Genomic DNA, 19,892 nt, shown 5'->3' on the forward strand with positions numbered 1-19,892 from the left:
CCCATGGGCAGAGGGGCCTGGTGGGCTGCAGTCCATGGGGTTGCTGGGAATCGGACACGATTGAGCAACTTCACTTTCCCTTTTCACTTTCATGCATTGGAGAAGGAAATGACAGCCCACTCCAGTGTTCTTGCCTGGAGAATCCCAGGGACGGGGGAGCCTGGTGGGCTGCCATCTATGGGGTCACACAGAGTCAGACACGACTGAAGCGATTTAGCAGCATCAGCATAAAAACGGACAACCCCAAATCCTGCGGCTTCTTGCCTTCCAAGATGGTCCATATTCTGTCTGTGACGTGTGTTTCTCTCTAAATACATTCACTTCTTACTCATCTATTTGTCTCTCACCGAATTTTTTCTGCAGTGAGACATCAAGAACCTGAGCTTCCTGAAGTCCTGACACCAGGTTTGTGATTTAGTTGGAAGATCATGGGTTCAAGTCCCAATCTGGGTTACACAGTTTCAAGCTTACTGCCCTCCTTCCTCCCAACCACTGTTGAATCCATCCGGAATTGAGAGGACATGAGCCTGCTGTGTGGTTCAAGAAGTAGGTCCTTGACTATGCCTCCTGAGCCAAGATCAGTTTTGTGGGTCTACTTTCCTCAAGGCTAAAATAAAAAGATTTGCTTAGATCAGTGCTTAGTAGGCTATGGTCTAGGGCCAGGTCTACCCACTGCCTGCTTTTGTAAATAAAGGTTGCCTGGGACACAGCCACGCTCCGTTTCCCCATATTCTCTATGGCAGCTTTCTGACTATAGAACAGAACTGAGTAGTCCCAGATAGAGACCAGGCCACTCCCAAACCCAAAACACTGACTACCTGGACGTTGACAGAAATGTTTGGTGAGTTCTCACTGGATGAGTTCCAAGGCCCCTCTGGTTGTAGGGATCAGTGGTGAAGTGTCATGCTTTAGATGGCTTAGCATCTCACCCGTCTACACCATGGTGGGGGATGTGGATGCCCCCTGACCTGCCTGGAGGCTGCCTGCAGCCAGTCGCCATGGCCCCCCAGCCCTGCTTCAGGGGCTATGGCCAAGGAGAGTTGGTGGCAGGCGGGTAGGTTGTAAGTGCTACTCACCCATCAGGCTCCCCCAGGCAAGCTCAGTGGAGAAGGGATGGAGTTGAGGTGACTAACCAACACGGGCTGTCTCCAGCAAGATGGGAAATTGAGCCTCAGCCCAAATTTATGGGCTGCCTCTGCTCTCTCACCACCCCCCTCCCCACTCCCCTGCCACCCCCAATCACAGCCTTCTTCCCCACTCCCTGACATCCCTTCCAGAATCAACTGTTTGCACTCAAGCCTTTGTCATAGGCTGCCTTGCGGGAAACCCAGATGAAGACTCGCTATCTGTGGCCTGGATGCGCTGGTAGTTAATATACACGTTGTTCTCATCGGCAGTCATGTGTCTTCCATTACTGACCATATTCTAATCCAAACAATGACGGTGGAAATTTTAGCTAATTTAGAGAAACAAAAGCTTGCTGCCGAGAGAGTGGCCTAGGAGATAGGGTTGAGTTCTGTGAACCAGGGTATCTTGGGGACCTCGATTCCCTTATCTGTACGGTTAGAGGATTGCATGGCACGATACCCTCAGTATCTGAATGTTCCCAGCGCCATGAAATTGGATCCAAGTTGTCTTGCTAATCTCGTGGCAGTAAGGAAAACCAGACATTTTCACAGTCTGAACTGCCGAGGTGTTTTGTGATAAGGGCTTGTTTTTTGTCCTTTCCTAATGTAGCAGTGGCGGGTAGGGAGGTAGTCCCCAGTGAGGGAAGACCAAGATGCAGAATTAACTACCTTGACCTCATTCTCTGGCAAACCCTCCTGTTCCCTGTCATCACCCCCTTGCCTCCCACCCCTGATCTCACCTCTCCATCCTTCTGGTACCCAGCTTACAACATCATGGTGAGCAAAGAGCAGAAAAATAATGAGTTTAATCCTATGTGCTTTGGATTCTGAAAGTAGGAAGATTTAGCAAAGTCTGTCTAGAAAGATTCTTAAAACTTCTTGGTCACCTGGGATGTGACTTTTATCTTTGTAAATTATACCCCTGGAGAAGGAAATGGCAACCCACTCCAGTATTCTTGCCTGGAGAGTCCCATGGAAAGAGGAGCCTGGCGGGCTACAATCCATGGGGTCGCAACAGCAGGACACAACTTAGTAATTAAACCACCACCTCCAAGTCATACCCTTTACCCCTAAACTCAAAGAGTTGGAAGGAAATGTCTATTCACAATAAAATCATCATAAATAAGACTTAGGTATAATAAATATCATCGCTATAATAAATATCAGATGTAAATATTTATTAAGAACCTTTGTGTACCCCTCGGAGAAGGCAATGGCACCCCACTCCAGTACTCTTGCCTGGAAAATCCCATGGATGGAGGAGCCTGACAGGCTGCAGTCCATGGGATCGCTAAGAGTTGGACACGACTGAGCGACTTCACTTTCACTTTTCACTTTCACGCATTGGAGAAGGAAATGGCAGCCCGCTCCAGTTTCTTGCCTGGAGAATCCCAGGGATGGTGGAGCCTGGTGGGCTGCCGTCTCTGGGGTTGCACAGAGTCGGACACGACTGAAGCGACTTAGCAGCAGAAGCAGCAGTGTACCCCTAAGAACAGGGAATACATGGTGAGTAATTGGGCAGAGACCACAGTCACTGGGTAAATAATCTCTTTAATAAGTATAACATTGCACAGGATGACAAGGGCTGGGCAGAAAGGTACTGGTAGGTGTGACATGTGTGGTGGGCGCCTGATGTCCCTCGGGGCAGGTGGAGAGGGGTCTCCTGAGGTCTGGAAGGGGCGGATATATATCAAATGTGCTGGATCCTGGGACAGACACGTGAGTAGAGGAAGTGGACGCCAGGGTGGCCCAGGTACAGAGGCCAAGGAGAGATTATAGGAGATGGAGCTGGAGACGCAGAGGGACAGGAGCGATCATCCATGCATTCATTCATCACTCTCATTCATTCATTAGTTCACTCACTCAGGCATTCATTCACTCACTCGTTCAGCAAATGCATATCAAATCCCTCCCACGTCTGGGTGCTCTTGTGCGCCCTGCAGCTACAGTGATAAACAATACAAAGTTCTTGACTTTAAGAAGCTGACATCTTTTTGGTGAAGACAGATCACGAGCAGGCAAATGCATACATATTTAATATAATTCAGGCGGGGATAAGTGCCGGGGAGAGAAACAAAGCTGAGGAAGCTTAGAGGGAGCTGTGGATGAGGCGGTGGGGAGATGATTTCAGGCCCTTCTGGTCCCTTGAAGGTGATGGACCTTCTCTAAAGAGCGGCCCTGGCCTCCCAGTCGCCTTATTAAGCCAAGAAGAGCAGAGAGCAAAGTCTCTACTCATTGTGGCCAAACAGAAATGACCTAGGAAGAGCAGGATTGTAATCTTCCAGTTTAAAACATTTTTGCTTATTGATTTGCCATCCTAGAAATGCAGGACCTTGGTGAGAGGAAACACCCCAGGGAGCAGGTTTGGGGTTCAGATTCCCCAGCGGAGGGATGAGCTTGAAGGCCCTGGCCTGGCCGGAGGCAGAGAACTTCAGCCACCCTCCTCAGATAAACGGATAATCGGGAGGCAGAGGGGCTGTGGCTGATGGGCCCGACAAGCTGGCGATTTCCTTGCAGCGGGTTCTCAGGCTGGAGACCACTAGGAAGGGGGTGGGCCTCTGGGGTGTCGGAAGAGGGCATTTCCAGGCGCTAGAGGGAAGAGAGGGCCCCAAGGCCGTTTTGAGTCACTCCTGCTGACTAGACGTGAGCGGTGTGACACAGACGTGTCTCCACTGAGCCCAATGCACAGGTCTCAGTCTGCCCCTGGCCACAGAAACTCCTTTCTCGTTACCCTGGCATTTGGAAAAGCACCCCAGAGTCTTGCAGAGGAGCATGTGGTCCCTGTCGCCCCTGGAGATGCCCTGGAGTCCAATTCCCATGAAAAGGTGTGAGTCTGTGTGTGCATGCCTCACGCACATGTGTTCATGGACTAACAGATCACAGGCCAGTGCCAGAGAAGGGCGGAACCCAGTGCCTTTCCCGGGGAGCTCACGGTGTGGATGGGACCATGGACCATCCTGGTTCAGGGTAAGTCTGAGATGCTCGGAGCACGATGCCCTCAGTTGTTGGGTTGGGGGGTGTCAGGGAAGGGCTTAGGGAGTGTGACCAACTGACATCTGACACAGAAGGCAGGTGTGTGTGTGCGTGTGTGTGTGTGTATAAAACAGAGAGAGACTGAGAAAGAGAGAAGTCTTAAATGTAAAAGCCGCCTTGGGGATCACGTGAACACCAAATAAACTCAACTTATAGATGAGCCTCGTATGCCCTGCATATTATTATGCCATTGCTGGTTTGCAGTTTGCATTTATTAAAATGTATCTTTTAAATTGTTGGTAAATGATTTAGAGCTGTACTTCTTAGTTCTTCTTTCTCACCATTATGCTCTGTGGTCTGTGTTGCTATGACCATGGGCACAGAACACAAGGGCACACAGACCAAGGGGTGAGGTTGGAGGTGACAGCTATTCACGCCAGAGTCTCTGGGTGGGGTTGTGGTCATATCCCCAGGTGCTGATGCGAAATCAAGATCATTCAACATCATCCGATTTGTATGCCTTCTTTAAGGAAAGGTTAGTCAAGGCTTTGGTTTTTCCTGTGGTCACGTATGGATGTGAGACTTGGACTGTGAATAAAGCTGAGCACCAAAGAATTGATGCTTTTGAACTGTGGTGTTGGAGAAGACTCTTGAGAGTCACTTGGACTGCAAGGAGATCCAACCAGTCCATTCTGAAGGGGATCAGCCCTGGGATTTCTTTGGAGGGAATGATGCTAAAGCTGAAACTCCAGTACTTTGGCCACCTCATGTGAAGAGTTGACTCATTGGAAAAGACTCTGATGCTGGGAGGGATTGGGGGCAGGAGGAAAAGGGGACGACAGAGGGTGAGATGGCTGGATGGCATCACTGACTCGATGGATGTGAGTCTGAGTGAACTCCGGGAGTTGGTGATGGACAGGCAGGCCTGGCGTGCTGCGATTCATGGGGTCACAAAGAGTCAGACATGACTGAGCGACTGAACTGAACTGAACTGAACTGAAGGAAAGGTTAATTGGCAAAAACAAATGTACTGGATAAGTACTTTTTTTTTGATCAGTTTGCTGAGATTTTAGTGGAAAGTCTTCTAAGTCAAAGTGGCTTTAGGGGGAAAAGGTGGTAGGACTTGAGAAAAAAGTGGCTTCTGGGGCAGATGGTTCCTCTGGGTACCCTGCCCCTTTGGTTTCCACTGAAACCTTTGTAGGGAATACAAACAACTCTCCTGCCTGAATTGGGAAAGGGGAGTGGGTGGGGGCAGGTGGGGATGAAAAGAAAAAAATGTAGGGACTCGGGCACGCCCAGTGGAGGTGAACGTCAGTGGTACACCCAGGTGTCTGCTTCCCTGAGCCCTCTGGTTAGAGCCTTGGTGGGCTCTGCTGAACTCCTGCTCACCTGCTTAGTGCAGAGCGCATCCTCTGAAGAGGGGTAACCAACATGCCCCGGGAAAGATGGGACAGCCCCACCTCTCCCCGCAGGAGGTGAGTTCCACGTGCTGATTTTGACTTGCCCCGGGCTCAGGTCACAGCCCCAGGCTCCCCTCCACGCAGGCTGGGGACCTGTCCATGCGGACAGCGGGAGGAGAAAGCCGCCCTCCCAGATGCTGCAGTCCTGGTGACCCGTGGAACTGTGGTGCCACCTGATGGCCAAGACAGGGAACAAGCTGGGGACTCGGGAGGGACAGGCCTGGACGGTCCCAGCCGGGGCCCCAGCTCTGGTCGGCACTGTGACTTGGCAGGTCTGACCTTATGGTCTCACGGTTCTCAACCTGCGGGCCACAGGACTGGGGGTCCCAGGCTCCAGAAAATATCTGAGGGACCCACTCTGTGCTGGATTCAGTAGCGTTGGTACAGTCAGGGAGTGTGTGTTGGGAGTGGTTCATCAAAGCAGAGGCTAAAAAGACTGGGCCCCAGTGAGTCTACACAATCGGAGGAGATAAGATTAACCCAGAAAAAAGATGCCCAGATGTTGCAGTTGATCGTGGGTGGGCTGGAGAGGGGAAACCACGCCCGGGGGCACTCAGAGGGGCAGTGAGTCCAAGGGCAGGGCTGCGTGGGGGAGGACCGGACTCGTGGTATCGTGGGGGAGGGGGAGGTGACCCACTACCCCAAAAGAGCCAACTGTGGTTCACGCCTCCTCCCTAGGCTGAATGGTCCAGCTCTTTCAGAGGTTCTTCCTGGCCTCATACACTGTCCTGGGATGCCTTTGAAGGACGCTCTAGGGGAAACCACAGCTTCTGTGGCGCCGTTTGCAGGTTAAGGTCCTGAGTAGGCTGAGGGTGCAGACGAAGTTGGCTCAGATGGGGTGAGGTGAGGATGAAGAGGAAGGAGCCCCAGGCCAGCCAAGCTCCAGTCCCCGGGAGTCAGTGGTCCTGGGGATTCCGTACTGTGGGATGCTGCGGGGACCAGTGGGGGTGCGGGAGGAGCTGGAGGACTTCTTTCCCTTCTTTGAAGCCCCCTCTTCTTTCCCCAGCCCCCATCCTCCTTTCTCTCTTCCTCTCTCTTTCAAATCTCCGCCTTTACTTCTTTCCTCTATTTCTATAAAACTTCTGTGCTGGGTAAGCTCTTGAATCGGGGGAAACAAATCAAGTTTAAATTCCTTAAAAACTAGCCAGACTTTCAACTTTTGGGGGCAGTGATTACTTCCTTCTGGAAAAAAAGAAAAATTGCCAGGACCAGTCACCTGGCAGGGAATTTTGGCTGCCTTGGGCAGGATTTATACCCGGCAGGTTATCAGCATCATTGATATTGCTTCCTCCTCTCCTGGAGATGAGGGACCCAGAAGGAGAGGGAGAGAGAGAACGTCACCAACAGGACAACTTTCAGGAGTTGATACGTAATGCCCTGCAGGTGGAGAATTCCACGCACTGAACTTGACTTGAGTTGCTTGACTGTGATGGACAGGCAGGGTAGAGAGGCGGAGAGGAGCTGCTCTGAGGATGGATCGTTTTCCTATGGTCCACGTGCGAGTCACGGGGACCTGTTCCAGGTTGCCTCCAAGGGGACCTTTTGATGTTGTGTGGTGCTCGAAAAAGGGAGCCCAAGCTGAAAGCAGAGCAGTCCGAGGGTGGAGAGTGGGGTCCACATTTGAGTGGTTCCCTTTGAAGGACCCCAGTTTGCGAAATCTCCAGAGGACCCCTGGGACCCCCATCGGAGGGTCAGCTTTCACTAACTGCTAGGCTGGAGAGCAGGAGCGCTTGCCCCCAGATGGAACTGTTCTCTGGCTCAACTCTCCTCCCTGATCCCATCCCCTCCAAACCTGGCAGGACTCAAAATCACAGCCAGTGAATTGGGACAGGGGAGTCATGAGCCGAGAAGGACAGCAGAAGGGGCTTCACCTCCCAGAGCCTGGCTGCCTATCAGCCAGAGGAGGCCCCTTCCTCGGGAGCCCCCGACCCGCCCTCTCCCTGGGTCCTGGTCATCCATCAGTCCCTGTACCCTTCCCAGAGCCACAGGAGGAGGCACGTAACTCAGATGTATCCAAAAGACTTTTTTTTCTGCCAGGAACTGGCATTTTCGTGTAGACATCAGGCCTACAAGTCAGCTGGAGATGGCTCATTGTGGTGTCAGCAACACCATGGAAATCCCGTGCAGCGCTGTCTCTGGAAATTCTCTAAATACACGCTTGGGTCTGTCCCTCTGATCGCCCCACTGGTCAGATGCTTTTCCCTTCAGTCCAACGACTTCTCCTGGTTCAGGTTGTTAACACAGACCTTTAAGGCTTACAACTGAATTCTGAGAAATGGCTCCATCACCGTGAGATCTTCACCAGTTTCCTCTTTTGTCTTTTCTGCATAGCTTGCATTCTTTGGATATCAAAGAGAGCTTTGCAAAGGCTCCAGAGACAGGCGGGCATCCCCCTTGACCAGGAGTGCACATGGCAACCAGAGCTCCGGGGCTGGAAGAGACCTGAGAGGCCGTCCTGTCCTCGCCCATTCTATAGGAGAGGAGACCGAGGCCCCGCACTGCGGGCTTGCCTGTTTCTGAGCAGCACCCGTGGCTAATCCTGGGCACTGTCCTGTGTACCAAGTGAAGGAACCTCAGTCTGTGCCAGAAGGTGTACATGGTGTTAAGACCTTCCAAGGAGTTTACGGCCAGTGAAGCCCCCCTGTGCTCTTTTCCTCGTGGGGGCCCAGTGTGCAATGGCTGCAAAGAGCAGCCTCCTTGGCAGTGTGTGTAGCTCGTTGCCTGCACGGCTGGCCCTAAGGGACCTGGAGACAGCCCTGCCCGGTGGACATCCGTGACTGGCATGCTGTCCCCAGTCCAGGCTCCATTCAGGTGTGCGTGGTGCCTCTGAAAAGCCCCAGGGCAGAGGCCAGGGTCCAGACTGGCCAAGTCCTAATGTCCATCCACACCAGGCTGTAGAACAAAGAACATGTGACTGAGGCCCCCTGCACGGCCAAGTTTAAGTTCCCTGGCCGCCAGAAGATCCACATCTCCAAGAAGTAGGGGTTTACAAGGTCGAATGAGGATGAATTTGAAAACAGGGTGGCCGAAAAGCTGCTCATTCCAGATGGATGTGGGGTCAGATATATCCCTAATGACAGCCCCCTGGACAAATGACCAGTCCTGGACGCATGAGAGCCTTGGCGCTGTCCCCTCCTTACTCACGCCCACCAGTGAATCCTACTTTCCTGTTGAAGAAAGAAAAAAAAAAGACTTCCCAAGGCAAAAACAGGATTTTATATTTTCTTTCCCACATCCACATGAAAATACTGAAGAGGTTCCTATTAGGACCAGGAAGAAAGATGTTTCCTTTTTGTTTATCTTTTTAAAATCCCCGCAGAGCTACTGATGCGAGAGACAGAAATTGCAGGACAAGGAGGCAAGGGGTCACTTTGATGTGAAGGGCTCAGAAAGCCCATCCACAAACTCTCCCTCCAGAAATCAAACCAATATTGTAAAGCGATTATCTTTCAATTAAACATAAATAAAATTTAAAAAAATTTCCCTCCAATCCCTGTGCTTGAAAAGCATAGGAAGGTAATTAGACTTTACAAGGCCATGACTTTACAAAACCTACCTGCCTCCTCCCTTCTGCCTGGCTGGATACCATCCTTGATTTATCTGTGTGTTAAGAATCCATTTTTAGGGAGATTTTCATGGGCAGGTTTTTTTTTAAGTCTTTACTGAATTTGTTACAATATTACTTCTGTTTTATGTTTTTTTTGTTTTTTGTTTTTTAGCCAGGAGGCATGCAGGATCACGTGGAATCTTAGCTTCCTGACCAAGGATCGAACTTGCGCCCCCTGCATTGGAAGGGGACATCTTAACCACTGGACCACTGCGGGGAGGTCGCAGCGTGGCCAGTTTATGAGGACTGTGTCTTTGGAGGCAGCATGGCTGGGAGCAAGTTTAGACCATTTGCTTTTAGATGTGAGGAGAAAGGAAGATGAAGTACGTTTAAAATATGCGACTTACAACCAGCACAGGCTTGAACTGCCCAGGATGAGGGGGCAGACGGACTCTTTCCATCCAAAGGGAGGGGCGTCTATCAGTGAAGAAACAGCCTCTGTTTGAGAAGAGGCCCAGCTTCAAGTTTCAGACGCTGGCGTGCGTTTCCTGTCTGTAATGTAAGTTTCAAGCTCTTGGTGTGTGCTTTTGCACTCCGAAATAAACAGAGCACCTGGATTTCATCAGTCAGATGGTAACAGAATCAGGCTCCCAGGTCCCCCGCACGTCCCCACCCCCAGGTAAGGGCAGAGCCGTGAGCCAACCAGGAGAGTCCAGACAATCTGGTTCCTTGTGGACTGACTCCGAATAAACAGCCTGTAGCCGACGTGGGCCCAGGGGTCTCTTTGCGGCTCTCGTGGCCATTTCTCTAGAGCCTCGCGTGACCTTGAAATGCCCGGGGACTGAGTTGGGATTTGTAGTATGTGTTGCCCAGAAGGTTGGCTCGAAGCTCCCATTGGCCAGCGCAGCGTGTTCCGTGATCCACATCTGACCTCCGATCTGAAAACATTTTGGCACTTTCTTTGGGTTGAAAATAGTGGCAGGAAGAGTTTGTTTTCTCCCGAATGAAGACGTTTGCTTTTGGACGTCTGCTCCTTTGTGCAAGGGCTGAAAGGAGGTCACAGGCTCTGCTCGTCACAGGACCGGCTGCTCGGGCAGCCGCTGGGCTCCGGGTGCACGATGCTGCGGACTCTGCGCTCAGAAGGCGGGGAGGTCAACGCCGCCAGGGATTCCCGCGGTGAACCTCGTAAATACTTGGCGATAAGGCAGCTAAAACAAATTGTTTGTATAAGCACCTGGAAAGAGGCTCAGGGGCGACCAGGAGCCGGTGGATTTGCTGAGACGTTGACACGGACTCAGCTGCTCCCTGTTCTGGAATGGGCCTTATGGGGTCCAATGGGTCGTGAGTGTCTGGATTGGTCACCTGGGAGCAGGATGTCTCACCCGGGAGCTCTCTTTGTCTCCATGTGGGAGGGATGCAGAAACAGAAGGAGACAATGAGTGGACCCAACGATGGGGTGGAGGACCCTGGGCGGCCACGGCCGTTGCTGGCGGAACACCAGGCAGAGTTGTCCTCAACGCCGCCCCCTCCTGCTTGATGAGTTGCTTTCGAGCAATCATTGGTTTTCTTTTAGTCTCAATTTGACAAAGCAAATCTATCTATCATTTTGGTTTTCTGTTTTAAACAAACAATTACAGTTATACAGCAAAGTGATTCAGTTATACATATGTATATATATATATGAATGTACATATATACATAGTCTTTTTTATATGCTTTTCTATTATGGTTTATTACAAGATATTGAATATAGTGGCCTTCCCTGGTGGTTCAGTGGTAAAGAATCTGCTTGCCAATGCAGGAGACATGGGTTCAATCCCTAGGTCAGGAAGATCCCTTGGAGAAGGCAATGGCAAACCACTCCAGTATTCTTGACTGAAGAATCCCATGGACAGAGGGGCCTGGCAGGCTACAGTCCATGGGGTCACAGTGAGTTGAACATGACTGAGACTTATGACTGAGTCGGACTAAACAACAACAACGAAACTGGGATTAGGAGGAACTAAAGGAGCAGAAAGGGAATAAAGAAATAAAGGGACATGTACATAAAACTATAGCATAAGGAGGAGTGAGGCTGGTTATCTCATATTCTGTAACAGACAAGGGTCACATTCCAAGAAATCTAAGGCTGGCCTTCATGATACCACAGGAGCTTGGAGGGAAGACTTCAGGAAAATATATGCCTTTGTTTTTCTAATGTTTCCTGATGGCTGGGACTTCTTCTTTTACGCCAAATTGCTTTTGAAGCTGAGCTGAAAGGCAAGATAATACAGAAAAGGTGAGAAATGACCTCAGTGGGTGAGAACAATGAACTTGGTTAAACACAGAGGCACTGGGTGTGCGTGTGTGTATAACGCTACCCTTGGTCCAGAGACCAGCTTCAGAGGCACAGCGGCATGTGGTGACACGGATGAACCGGGTTCCTGTGAGGAGCAGGGGAATAACCCCTTGCGTCAAACCCCTTGATGACTTCCCATGACCCCAGGGGTCAAGTCCAAGGCCTTAACATGCATTGGAAGACCCTGTACCCTCACCTGTGACACTCACTCCCTCATTCTCTGTGGCTCAGACATACTGGACTCCACTTGGCTTTAAATACAGATGATCTCTCTCTCTCCTCAGGAATAGCCCCACACAGGTCTCCACTGAAGCCTCTCTTCACTGTTCATGCACGATGTAATGAGCGTTTATCACATGCCAGCCACCGTGATAAGTGCCTGAGTCACCAGGGTAAACAAACAAACAAACAAAAAGGTCCCCTGCCTGCCTTCACTGTGTAAGTGGCAATCAGACTTGGATCACATGCTAAATGATGTGAGGGAGACGCATACAGTGCTAAAAGAACGTGAGATGAGTAGAGATCCGGACAAAAAGGAAGTGGGGTACTTTAGGGCTTCCTGGTGGTTCAGTAGTAAAGCATCTGCCTGCAAACCAGGAGACACAGGAGACGTGGGTTCGATCTTTGGGTCAGGAAGATCTCCGGGAGGAGGAAATGGCAACCTGCTCCAGTATTCTTGCCTGGAAAATTCCATGGGCAGAGGAGCCTGGCGGGCTACAGTCCAAAGAGTTGGATACAACTGAGTGACTGAGCACACGTTCACACGCTTACAGGGAACAGTGTGTGCAAAGGCCTGTGGTGGGGAAGGGGGCATGGCTTATTTCAGGAACTCCAGAAGGGCTCGCATGGCTGGAGTGCACACACCACGGGGTAGAACGGATGTGGTGTGGGATGTCCCTGCTCTCTCGTTTTGGTGCCATGCATGCAGAGCTGTTCTAGAGGCTAGAACTAGAAAGTTTAGCTAGAGTCAACACTTCCTCAACAAGCACTAATCGGGCAGTTCTACTGTGTTGAGTAGTGTGCGGAGATGCATAAGACTAATGTGGTCCGTGACCTCGTGTGGGGCCACACAGACAAATAACCAAGTGGTACCACCCAGGGGAGCGCCCGCATTGAGTGTCATACTGGAGCCCGTGTGAGGCAACTGAGCCAGACCTGGAGGACGTGATGACTGGCTGATTTGGAAGCATGACAGGGAACGTGCCCAGTAAACGGTCAGGAGGAGCATTCCATTCAGACTGAGTATCACCGGGTGTGTCTATGGAGCCCAGAACACCTGGGAACATGCGTGAACGCATCTCTCTTGTTAGGGATATTTCACTCCTGAGAAAGTTTAAGAAGCTCTGGAGACAACTTAGGCTTTGACAAGTGGGCTGGCCTCCTAGCTCCGCCACTTCCGAGCCACCTGACAGGAGCCTGGGCTTCGTCTGTCAAATGGTGAGACGTTGGCGCATCGAGCTGTCCTCACGAACCAGTGAGGCAATAGACTGGTGCTGGATAAAGGTCAGTCACTGCCTCGTTTCCTTGAAATACCTGCCTTTACTTCAATGTCCCTGAGGTCTGTCCTGGGGTGTGTAGAGGGAATCAGGGAAGAGACTGGGATGACAGTGTTTTGAGATGAACTGTTTTGCTGAGGATCTCAATTTCATTATGAAATGTGATGCGAGATGGTTGGAAGGCATCACTGACGTGATGGACGTGAGTTTGAGCAAGCTCGGGGAGATGGTGAAGGACAGGGAAGCCTGGCGTCCTGCAGTCCATGGGGTCACAGAGAGCTGGACACGGCTGAGCGACCGAACAACAGCAACAACAGTGTGAAGAAACACTGATCTTTCATGCCAGAGGGAGGGAGTTAAAACACGGGGCCGGGATCCCCCTGGGAGCTGTTGCCTGGGAAAGTGGCGTTTCTTCTTTTTGCTGTCCCCCTGGTATCCTCCAAGTCCGGCTTGCTTATTTTAACCCTCAACTTGCTCTGGCTTCTTTGGAGGAGTTGCAGCCACAGGGGAAGAGACGTGGAAAGACTCCCCACCCCGCAGACAATGCTGCTACTCTCCCAACCCAGGGCTTGAACCCATGTCTCCTGCATCACAGCCAGATTCTGTACCACTGAGCCACTAGGCAAGCCTTACTAGCATTTTGAAGCATTCTCCTTCTGCATGTTGTCTGACCATTTCTTTTACTTTATCGAATAAAGTCACAGAAAAGTGATTTTCAGTTGGTAAAAAAAGTTAAAAATCATGCATAGGGTTTTCTATTACAAGAGTAACACACCAACTGATAAATCTTCTGTCAACTCCTATGGAGAATTTACAATGACAGAGTCCGTTTGTTTTCTGGTTTATTTACTTATTTGATTGTCTTAACTTTTTTTTTTCATACATTTTAAGTTATTTTTGTTTATATCATGTATGCTATTTTCGATAAGCAAGTCACTTTTTAAAATTTTTACTGCCAATTGCTCATACAAAGTCAATCACATTCATTAATTAACTCAACAATTCCCATGGAAGTTCCATTATTTGAGGAAGGCCAATCTTCACTGCAACATCAGAAGAACAAACTTTTCATGAAAAAGTAATAAATGCAATTCTTTCAAGCAATCGCTGGTCCTGACATTTATGCTCATTTGGAAAAAAGGATATTGTCTCCTTTGGCAAGGAGACCAGATCAGGAAACTTTCTTCCTGAGGTGCTGCAGATTCGCTGTCCCTTAAGAACAATAAGGACAGCTTTGCCTGAATTGCTGGGGAATGCTTCTCTCTCTGCGGAAGAGTAGCACTGGCAGGTACAGAGTTAGCCCAGAGGGTGCTGACATCCTGAATTTCTTTTGTTGGCCATCTTTACAAGTCACTTCTACTGCTCAGCCTTGCAGTGCTCCTCTAGAAAATGGGAGGCTGGATCAGAAGATGACAAGGACGATGATAACCCACACCCAATCTCACTCAGCCTTCATCATCGCCCTCTGATGTCGGGGGTGAGGTTTGTGTCTCTTTGCTCAGATGAAGCAACTGACTTGAGAACTCGAAAAAATTCACATGACCCCGAAGTGGTATAACCAGGCCTATTGACTTCAAGTGTGAATTCTATTCCAACAGGACCTTTTAAATATAAGCCATTACTTATCAAGGGTCTCATTACCTCCTTGCCAGGACAAAGCAAGAGTAACACGTGGGTAGATAAAAAAGAATGAAATAATGCCATTTGCTACAATGTGGATGGACGTAGCAATTGTCATACTAAGTGAAGTAAGTCAGAAAGAAAAAGACAAACACCATGTGATATCACTTATATGTGGAATCTAAAATATGACACCAAAGAACATATCTATGAAACAGGAACAGACTCACAGACATAGAGAACGGACTTATGGTTGCCAAGGGAGTAAAGGTTAAGGGACAGATTTGGGATTAGCAAATGCAAGCTATTATGTAGAGAAAGGATAAATCAGGTCCTGCTGTGTAGCACAGGAGCTGTATTTAATATACTGTGAAAAACTGTAATGAAAAAGAATATATATATGTATATATATATATATATATGGATAACTGAATCACTTTGCTGTACAGTAGAAATTAATATGACATTGGAAATCAACTATACTTCAATAAAATAAATTTTTAAAAAAGAGTATATTTATATGGGTAGGTAAAGGCTGACTGACTTCCATAATAAAATATTAGAAATCTACCCTACATTCTTGAGGGGAAAATATGGATTCTCTAATGTTGGCTGAAGAATTATATGTCTATTTGGTCTAGCTTGTTCACTGAGTTTTACAAGTCTTCTAAACTCCTGATGATACATATATGTATTTTTTTGTCTTCTGGATCATTCAAATATAAAAAAGAATTCTTTTTATCAAGAAAAATATTCCAATATGATGGTGGACTTACTTTTTCTCCTTGAAGATTGACTTTTGTAATCACTTTGTGTATTTTGAATCTATTTTTAGACCTATAGTCTAAAAATAGCATCTATCTTAGTCTCTATGGATGCTACCAAAAACACCATAGACTGGGTGGCTTATAACAACAGAAATCTATTTTTCACTGTTCTGGAGGCTAGAAGTCCAAGATCAAGATGCCAGCAGATCTGATGTCTGGTGAGAAATATCAATAACTTCAGATATGCAGATGACACCACCCTTATGGCTGGCAGAAAGCAAAGAAGAATCAAAGAGCCTCTTGATGAAAGTGGAAGAGGAGAGTAAAAAGTTGGCTTAAAACTCAACATTCAGAAAACTAAGATCATGGCATCTGGTCCCATCACTTCATGGCAAATAGACAGGGATACAATGGAAACAGTGAAAGATTTTATTTTTTGGGGTTCCAAAGTCACTGCAGTTGGTGATTGCAGCCATGATATTAAAAGACACTTGCTCCTTGGAAGAAAAGTTATGACCAACCTAGACAGCATATTAAAAAGCAGAGACATTACTTTGCCAACAAAGGTCCATCTAGTCAAAACTATGGTTTTTCCAGTAGTCATGTATGGATGTGAGAGTTGAACTATAGAAAGAGCTGAGCACCAAAGAATTGATGCTTCTGAACTGTGGGGTTGGAGAAAACTCTTGAGAGTCCCTTGGACTGCAAGGAGATCCAACTAGTCCATCCTAAAGAAAATCAGTTCTGAATATTCATTGGAAGGACTGATGCTGAAGCTGAAACTCCAATACTTTGGCCACCTGATGTGAAGAACTGATTCATTGGAAAAGACCCTGATGATGGGAAAGATTGAAGGCATGAGGAGAAGGGGATGACAGAGGATGAGATGGTTGGATGGCATCACCAACTCAATGGACATGAGTTTGAGTAAGCTCCAGGAGTTAGTGATGGACAGGGAAGCCTGACGTGCTGCAGTCCATGGGGTTGCAAAGAGCTGGACACGACTGAGCAACTGAATTGAACTGAACTGAGGGCCTATTTCCTGGCTCATAGATGGCTGTCTTCTTGCAGTGTCCTCTCATAGCAGAAGAGATGAGGGAGCTCTCTGGGTCTCTTTTATAACCATTCCATTCGTGAGGGCTCCATCCTCATGACCTAATCGCCTCCCCAAGACTCTGCCTTCAAATACCATCACATTGGCGATTTGGTTTCAACATACAAATTTGAGGGGATGGGGAAAGTTCTGAAGATTCCAGGAGAGAATATTCTATTTCCCTGCCTTGCTGATATTTGGAGGCTACCCACAGTACTTAGCTTCTGGTCTCCTCCTCTGTCTACAAAGTTGGCAATATCCAACATCAAAAATCTACAAACAATAAATGCTGGAGAGGATGTGGAGAAAGGAAATGTTGGTGGGAAGCTAAGTTGGTACAGCCACTATGTGGTTCATTATGGAGAACAGTATGGAAGTTCCTCAAAAAACTAGAAATAGAGCTGCTGTATAAATCAGAAATCCCACTACTGTATACCTGGAGAAAACCACAACTGAAAAAAGACCCCTGCACCCCAATGTTCATTGCAGCACTATTTACAATAGCCATGGAAGCAACCTAAATGTCCAGCGACAGAGGGATGGATAAGGAAGACGTGGTACATATACACAGTGGAATATTACTCAGCCATAAAGGAATGGAACTGTGCCCTTTGCAGAGACGTTGATAGACCTACAGACTGCCATACAGAGTGAGGTAAGTCAGAAAGGGAAACATAGATATTGCATAATTTCACTCATATGTGGAAGCTAGAAAAATGGTACAGAGGAACTTATTAGCAAAGCAGAAATAGGAAACAAACATGGATACCAAGGAGGGAAGCGGGGCGGGATGAATTGGAGGTTGGGATTGACATATATACCCTACTATATATAAAATAGATAACTAAGGAAAACCTATTGTCCAGCACAGGGAATTTTTCTACTCAATGCTCTGTGGTGATCTAAATCAGATGGAAATCTAAGAAAGAAGAGATATATGTATCTGTATCACATTCACTTTGTTGTATAGCAGAAACTGACACAATACTGAAAAGCAACTATACTCCAACAAAAATTCGTTAAAGATGTCAATCTTGTCACAACTCTCTGACCTTCTGCAGTCACATGTCCCTCTCTGATGACAACCAGGAAAGGTTCTCGCCTTTTCAGGACTTGTATAATTCAGATCTTGACCTTATTCACATCTGCAATGTCCCTTTACCGCCTAAGGCAACACAGCCACAGGTCCTGAGAATGAGGACGTGGACATCTGGGGGCCGTGATCCTATCTACCACATTGACCGAGCCCCACCTGGTGATAGTTTAGGGATTTCTTGGGCATCAACAGGGGGGCACTAAATCTTCACTTTGTAAAATAAAATACATTTGACTTTTGAAGAAAGATCTAATTTTATAAATCCTCTTTCTTCTTTCACAATGCAGTCGTACCTTCTCCACTCATCAGAACGACAAAAAGTTTTTTTAAAAATGTTATTACCTGTAGAGATGATTTGCATTCACAGTGCATAATGACATCATCCAGGGCAGGCCTTGGTTGAAACTGGCTCCTGCCTGGAAGGTTCAGACTTGCCTTTTGTCAGTGCCAAGGGATGAGCTGGCCCTGAGAGGCTGAGTAAAGGTAACTAATTAATTAGGTAATTAATGAAATTGGACTTCAGATGGAGCACATCCAGTTAATTACACTCCACAGTTGGTGGCATGCTCCCAGCAGTGGTCTTGTAGGGCTCCTTGCTCACTTTGTTTTATTAATTTTCTCCGCTCATTTCTCATCCCTATTCCCATCCCTTCTCCCATATGCACCTAATCTGATGTGTTTGATATGCAAGCCTGTATATATGTGTGTGTGTGTTCTTAGGAGCACACCCTCAAGGGAGGGTTTTCCTACCTGCCGCCATATGCATTTCTGATGTGGGAGACTCACTGCCAGATGGTGCCCCTGGGCGGCTGTCCCAGTTCTTGCATGCAAGAGCCTTGTCTGACTTCGACTACTCTGAGAAGTGTGAGCTAGTATTTTCCTTTAATTTGCCTTTTTTTTTTTTTTTGCTTACTGGGGAAATGGAACATCTTGCATACTTGTTAGTTAACAGAATTGAAGCCCTATCAGCTGTCAGGAGTAAATTCAATACTTACCTGTCTCTTCTTGTATCTGGAGGAAATGCCACTCCCAGGGACCTTACTTACAGGTCTCTTGGCTACTGTGGGAGTATCTTCTGAATCATGGTCCTGGTAAGCGACCTTCAGTCTTCAAGTTCAGGGCTAGTTTTCTTCTTTCATAAATTATTTCCTATGTTGAATTTCTTGTGACATTATGACTCATGGTACAGTTTTGATGGGGACATTCCATTTGATAGATGTTGTGGTGCTGTCTTTTCTTTTCCCACCAAGCCTCTCATCCAAGACACCCAAGCACATGTAACTACACACACTGTTCTTCCTGCCCACCCGCTCCAGCCTTGACCACAAGGTGCTTCCCTCTGCAGCTTCCTTGCTGCCTCTCCCACTGGGTTAATGGATCACAGCCCTGGATGCATATTAAAGCTAACTGGAGAGATCATTCAAGCTTCAATTACTCAGCCTCCAGCACCAAATACAAGGTCTCAACTGGATACTACTTAGATGGGTCGACTACCAAGGAGAAATTGGACAATGATTCACAACAGAGGTGAGGAAGAAAATGTCTAGGAACAGAGGAGATCCATTAGAGCATCTGTTAGTATTACCATGCCCTGAAATTAAGGCTGATGGAAAACTACAACAGCCCCCTCCAGACAGGACTGGTAATGGCCCAGGAACTTGAGGAATGAAGGTTTGGTTCACTCCATCAAGTTAAGAACCACAACCAGCTGAGGTGCTTGCTGAGGGCAAAAGGAATACAGAATGAACAGTGCAAGAAGGTTGTTATAAATACCAGCTATGGCCACATGACCAGTCACAGGAATGAGTATTTGTGACTAATTGTCATGAGTATTTTCTCCTTATTTTGTAATGAATATATTAGTGTGTGCACATGTATGTATACAGATAACTTTATTTTCTTCTTCTTTTATCTCCTTATTATGTAGCATAAGATGCACTGAATTTGTATCATAGTATTTAAGTACTGTTAATGTTGCACCATCATATTTAGGTTACAGGGTATCAAGGAGAAGTACGACATCATCCAAGGACTTTGCATCCTCTTCTGGGGAAGGGGCTAGCATGCTTTCGGTTGCCTGAAAGATAGTTGTATCATGTTGGGGGTGGGGAGTGGCTGTAACCTCGTTAATGTCTTCATTTGGAGATTAAGTATGGTTTAAGAACAATGTGTGGGTGTCAGTAATGCCTAACACAGCTCGGGAGCCGTGTTAGGCGTTACTGACATGTGGGTGCAAAACTCACACACAGAGTGGACCCTCAGGATTAATTTTATGTGTCAACTTAGCTGGGCCATGGTGCCCAGATGTTTGGTCAACCATTATTCTAGATGCGTCTGTGAGGGTGTTTTGGGGTGAGGTTGACATTCAGATTGAT

The 19,892-nt window shown here is 47.8% G+C and overlaps 1 non-coding gene across 1 annotated transcript; it reads left to right on the top strand.

The window, feature by feature from the left end:
* Positions 1-8,181: 8,181 nt before the first annotated feature.
* LOC138985999 (small nucleolar RNA SNORA70) lies at positions 8,182-8,316 on the top strand. Its single transcript, XR_011462950.1, has one exon. It is a non-coding gene; the product is annotated as a small nucleolar RNA SNORA70 (small nucleolar RNA).
* Positions 8,317-19,892: the final 11,576 nt, after the last annotated feature.

This window comes from Bos mutus, chromosome 27 (assembly GCF_027580195.1).
Source record: "Bos mutus isolate GX-2022 chromosome 27, NWIPB_WYAK_1.1, whole genome shotgun sequence".
Lineage (NCBI taxonomy): Eukaryota > Metazoa > Chordata > Mammalia > Artiodactyla > Bovidae > Bos > Bos mutus.